The sequence below is a fragment of the Triticum dicoccoides genome, chromosome 2A, assembly GCF_002162155.2.
Source record: "Triticum dicoccoides isolate Atlit2015 ecotype Zavitan chromosome 2A, WEW_v2.0, whole genome shotgun sequence".
Taxonomy (NCBI): domain Eukaryota; kingdom Viridiplantae; phylum Streptophyta; class Magnoliopsida; order Poales; family Poaceae; genus Triticum; species Triticum dicoccoides.
The window spans coordinates 375,550,532-375,556,457 of NC_041382.1; the positions used below are offsets into that span (position 1 = coordinate 375,550,532).

Here is a 5,926-nt window from a genome sequence, read left to right on the forward strand (position 1 = left end):
TTATAAATAACAGTAGGAAAACATGATGCAAAATGGACGTATCACAAGCCACCAGATGCCTAGTACTGCCTGCGTGCAACCATTAGGGTTTCAGCCCATGTATCCCTCTCTCCCTCTATACTATAAATACTTGTCCCCTACCTCCTTCATAGGGTTAGCAAACCATAGACAAAGAACTAGAGAGAGATTTTTTCTCATAACTATCCCTCTCCCTTAGAGATCAAGGTCTCCTTTGGAGAAGAGCCCCTAGTGGGATTTATCAAGGCCTCCCTTGTGGAGAAAATCTACCCCCTCAAGACCTCACTTCCTCCATGGATTTGGGAAGAACTACCTCTTTTAGTCGCTCCTTTTGTTGATTGTGGATCTATGTGCTCGTATGGGATTTGTGGAGATAGTGAATGTGCGACTTGTGTGTTCTTGCCTTTGAGTGTTTTCTCTTGGTTGTTCTTCTTGAGTTCATCCTTCTCCACCTCCTAATGTCAAAGATTGAGCCAGTTAGGGTTCTACCCTACATCACATCGGCCCTACCCGCTATCCCCTCAGGGGAAAGAAGGGGGATGGGAACAACAACCAATCCACTCGACCTCTCAACCAGGCTATTAGATGGGCTATCTATAGTGGACAATCTATTTAAAATTAATATGAATTTCCATAAAAAATGGGAAGCAAAAAACAAGTTAAATTTGCATGTATGATTTACTGCATCTACTTTTATCTACAAAAACGTCTAATATTACTTATAGTGGTAGTAATTAATAAAATGTGTTTGTTGCCATACATGTGCCCGTCCATTGAGAAAAGAATGGTAAAAGTACTTAAGAACATTTAAATGGTAAAACATTCAATAAAATTTCAATGGTAAAATATTTAAGAACATTTAAATGGTACAACAATCAATAAATTTTCAATGGTTCTACAGATAAAATGACTCAATATAGTGGTGAAGGATATTTTTATTTTAGATTTAGCATATTCTTTTCTGATCTTCGTGACACATAATATAAATGTTTCAATGACCTATCCTAGATTTCTAGTGAAATTTTCTCAACTTCACTGACAAACCTAGATACATGAGTGAGTTTCAATATTTCAATAATGGTTCACTATATAGTTTTCTTCATGTGGAGTATGAGAACACTATAATGGCAGAACAGTGTTTGTTTCCCCTACTTTTCAGCTAAATCGCCATTACTCTATAGCAAAGAGCATCATCATGGTTCACTTTAAGAATCTATTTTATTTCAAGAACATGAACCATGTTCTCCAATATATATGTGAGCAATCAACCAATCACAACAATCACAGTTGTTCTACTTAGTAAAACCAACCACATCACGAACTTGTCGGTTTAAAAGTATCTGAAGTAAAAACATGAAGGAAGAATATTGCTATAAAGAGTTATAATCATACCACTAAGATGGGCATATGAGTGAATCCCTTGTGCTTGTCTAGTCAACAAACTATGTTAAACTTCTTGATTAAGCCAATGGTTGTACTATCTCAATATGGCGTTCTTATCATTTTAGATACTTTTTATTGACTATATGAAGTACCCATAAAAAACCACTGGATCCTTCCATTGGAAGACATTCTCGTCCACATGCAAAATACAGAGGTAAACCATTTTCATATCCATGTCAAGTAATATCATGTACTCTGTTCGAACTGTGGACCTGCATCAAGTTAAAGAATCTTAATTATAAACTAGTTACAAATACTTCATTACTTAGTATCCATAGGATGGAATCCTATGCAATTAATACATGGTACAAGGCAACTATGTAGTACTGCAAAGGAGTGAATACCAAAGCAATGAGTGGAACAGAGGAAGATGGTTATTGCTACCTCTCCCAAAATAGACTTTTGCCTCACTTTATATATAAAGCAACGAACAAAGTACATAGTCGAATGAAACAAGGTGGTTGTTGCTACCTTGCACCATCATGCCAATAGTATACACATTTCTCTTCTTGACCGTGATAAGGCATCGTATAATTTATGTTGATCCAAAATCCAGTAGTGCTGCTTAGGACTTGTTGGATCTACTCACATGATCTGTGTCAGCTTCAATAATCATTTTTCTTTATTTTTACCAACTTCTGCATGTCATCTTCCAACTAATCATTGTTACGTACCAGTGCAAAAAATATTATATGCAAGTTATGAGTTAAGGCGTTAAAATACAAAATGTAATCGTACAAAGACGGGACAAAAGAGGAAAATATTAAACATCAAGGATAATATATTGACATACCGCTTTCATCAGCTGCCTTCTATTCAAATATTGTGGTACCGAATTTGGAAGACCAAGCCCTTCAAGGCTAATTGTCCTAGCTATTAAAAGTATCTAGGTATTTGACAATTTCTCTCTTAAGCCCATAATCTCTTCATGTGACAAGCTCTCTGCAATAATCGAAAAATACCCGAGAAGATCTGTTATGAAATACAAACAACGAGTAACCAATGTCATGCAAGAAGAAAAAGAGGACCATAAGTTCCCTAGGGTCCACCTTTAAAATAGATACAAGATAATTATGCCCGTGATATCAACATAAACTTAGTAAAACACATTAGTGTAACAAGTTCTATTTGACAAACTGAGATAAATATAATAAGCATGGCCCACTTTACCAATTAAAATTGGACTATTAAGAACAATAACCAAGACATGCTAATGTCAGTAATAAATAGGTAGAAATGGTTTGTGTTTCCTAGTTCATAGCAGGACAAAGATGGTTTGATATACTGCTCAAAATAGCAACAAAAATTTAAAAATCTCACCTTTGACCTATTGTTGTGCATAATTCGGCAAAGAAAGAGAGGAGAAAGCCATGACGACTCCTGAGCTTTCTTGTAACCAATATCTGGTTATTGAAAAGGTGGAGAACAAAGGGACAACCACCCAAATCGCTTGGTTGATTAGACAAAAGGGGAAGACCAACTATGCATGCTGCCCAAATCAGATGTTGTGATGGGAGCATTTGCAAGAGTGCTTTCTCTAGGAGCTAAAAGTGGTCATAGTCAATCACAACATGTATCCACCAACCATCCTAGAAACCCTCCATACATTTGAGACCTAAACATGAATCATATACAAGTCTATTGGACCCAAGAAAAAAAGAACAACTCACCGCTTTCTTGAAATCCAGTTCAATTCCTCTTTCCAATTACATACCATGATTTTGTAAAAGGAAAGAGGCAAGAACAAGCTGCAAGAAAGCACTATACCATTTCAAAGCATTGCAAACAATTATACACTTCATATCCCTATATTATAAGGCCAAATTAGACGGGCACATCGATGCTTGCCATCAATGACCTAGTCTCTGCCAAGTTGCACTCGATACTTAGCAAAGAAATTATCCACATAATCATTTAGCTTTGCTCGTTGAAGGATAGAAACAAAAGATGTCGAGTCTTCACCTACCTCTATGACAACATGTCTATGATTTTTGTGCATTCTAATACAGTGTTCTAAATAACCCGCTCCATAGAATAGCAAGTAGCACCATGATGTGAGTAACACCGAAGCATATAATCTGATCAATCCTGTGGCGTAAAAACATGCATGATAAACACATGGAAGGATAAGGTGTGGAGTAATTACCTGTCCAGAAGCAAATGGATTATGAGCTGCAGAAGTGAAGAGAATGCCAATACAAAGCTCCAAGATCTGCCCAAATCAGTTGACCAAACCCAACATGAACATCTCCTGTATGCATAATTTTTTAATTGAGAGGATGTCATGACAATGTAATTTCATGGTTGGAAGGAGGAATCATATATGAACTAGAAAGAAATAAAGAGAAACCTAGCCGAGCATCATGGTAAAGGGTGTTGTGCTGCCGAAGTGAAGAGGCGAGTGAAGAGTGGTATGGGAGGAAGAATATATGCATGCATTTACCCCCAAAGCAGCGGAAAGGATGTGCATATCCCCCGCCATGATTTTGTGCATAAAAATCGAAGAACGATTGCGTCCTTCAATCTTAACGGGTTAGTTTTGCTAAGAGAACAACCATGATGTGGACCTGCATCCCCGTGTCGACTGGTTCCCCTCCTCTCTCTCTCTCTCCCCCCCCCCATCCCAGACCGATCGACCCATCCCCTCGTCTCTTGTAGCAGCGTCCGTGTCGGCCTCCCGTGTGTAGACAGATCCCCTTCCCCTTTCCCCGGGCAGCGACATGCCCCCTTGTTATTTCTCTCGAAGTGAACGACCTTGTTCATCCTTTCTCGCGTACCTCGTAGGGAGGATAATTGGGCTGAGAGAATAGGCCCACGTAACCAGAGGGCTCTCATTCCTGTGGAGTAGCATCCCTTAGGACATTTAGCCCAGAAAAAGACGTGTGGTGGTGGACGCATAGAGAGCAGTTTTAACGGCTGAGGTCTTCTAAATCACGCGAATGGATGGCCAGAAATGCTCGATTAAGTTTTAATGTCCTATGAAATAGATATATTGTTTCCCGTATGTGCAACTAGGGTTCTCGAGCTAGGGTTGTAACCAAATTCCCCAACTGAGCAAGGGCGCTCCATCATCGGGATCTGACAGAGTGGCCATGGACTACACCAACGCCATCCATATCATCCCGGACGCCGCCGGTCCCGAAAGTTGGGCCAACTCTGCGGCGCCTCCTGGCGGGGACTCGGGGATTTGGGCCACCGAGGACGACTATAGCCAGTGGAACAGCGAGCAGGGGCTTAGCGGGGGTGGCTATGGCGGTGACAAGAACTCGTCGCAGCCGCATTCAAGGGCCGGCAGCGAGCAGCCACTGCCTGGCAAGAAGCCCCGGGGCAGTGGGCCGTCGGGCGGCAGCGACGCGGAGCAAGTCATGCGCGATTGGGAAGATGTTCTTCAAGACGAAGCTCTGCTGCAAGTTCCAGGCAGGGACGTGCCCGTATGTGACAAACTGCAACTTCGCTCATGGGATGGAGGAGCTGCGCAAGCCGCCCCCCAACTGGCAGGAGATCGTGGTAGCACACGAGGAGGTGATGGAACAGAGACAGGAGCACCAGATCCCGATCATGACTTCGTCCAACGTGGTGCCTGGTGACAGCGTGTCTGGCAGGGCGTACAAGGGGCGGCACTACAAGAAGTTCTAACGCTGCACCCGTCCGTCCCTTCGTCTTCGCCGGAGCACCACCGGAGAGCCGCCGCCACCGTCCTCTGTTCTCTGGTGAGCATGTGCGCACAGAGTAGGCTCCAACCAATCATGTACTACCACATGGCAACCAGCTACAGTACACGCACGAACAGTGCAGGAGTTTTCTGTTGTTTTTGTTCCCTAACTTCTTTTAGTTAAATCTTTTATTCTATATATCCAAACTAGGTGATTCTTTTTCCTATGATCTCACAAAAACCAGCCCTTTATCACAGTAACAAAATCTCACATGTTTGCACTGTTCAAATTTGAATTCGTTTGAATTTGAATTAAACCTTCCGGAGGCCGTAACTTTCAAACCGCTTATCAAATTCGAGTGATTCTTTTTGCTTTGTGACTGTACTGCAATTTAGGTGTTGTTATGCTACTGTTGTTGTGTTTTAAAAATGCTTTTCTTGCTGTTGGTTTTTCTTTTGGTTCTTTTCGTGTTTCGATGATTGATTTGTCTAATTGTGTGAAACATGTAGATTGTCAGGAGTGCGACGCGAGCTATTGTCAGGAGTGTGACTTTCTGAACCAGAACCAAGGCAAGTTACATGTTGATCATCCTTTACCTATTGTTTTCTATGCATGTAGTTATATCACACTATGAATATATGCATGTATAGGATTACTATATTATTTTGCTATGTTGTTGAGCTATCTTCCCGTCTTTTGCAAATCATGGTAGTTGTAGTTGCTATGCAATGTAGACGGGGATTGGTTCGAGTATTCATTGAGCTTATGTGACGATTATATATATATATATAACAATCGTGTAGTAACTCAGG

At 41.1% G+C, this 5,926-nt stretch overlaps 1 pseudogene; it reads left to right on the plus strand.

Moving 5' to 3' along the window:
- The first annotated feature begins 4,536 nt into the window (after positions 1-4,536).
- LOC119359379 lies at positions 4,537-5,097 on the plus strand (annotated as a pseudogene).
- Positions 5,098-5,926: the final 829 nt, after the last annotated feature.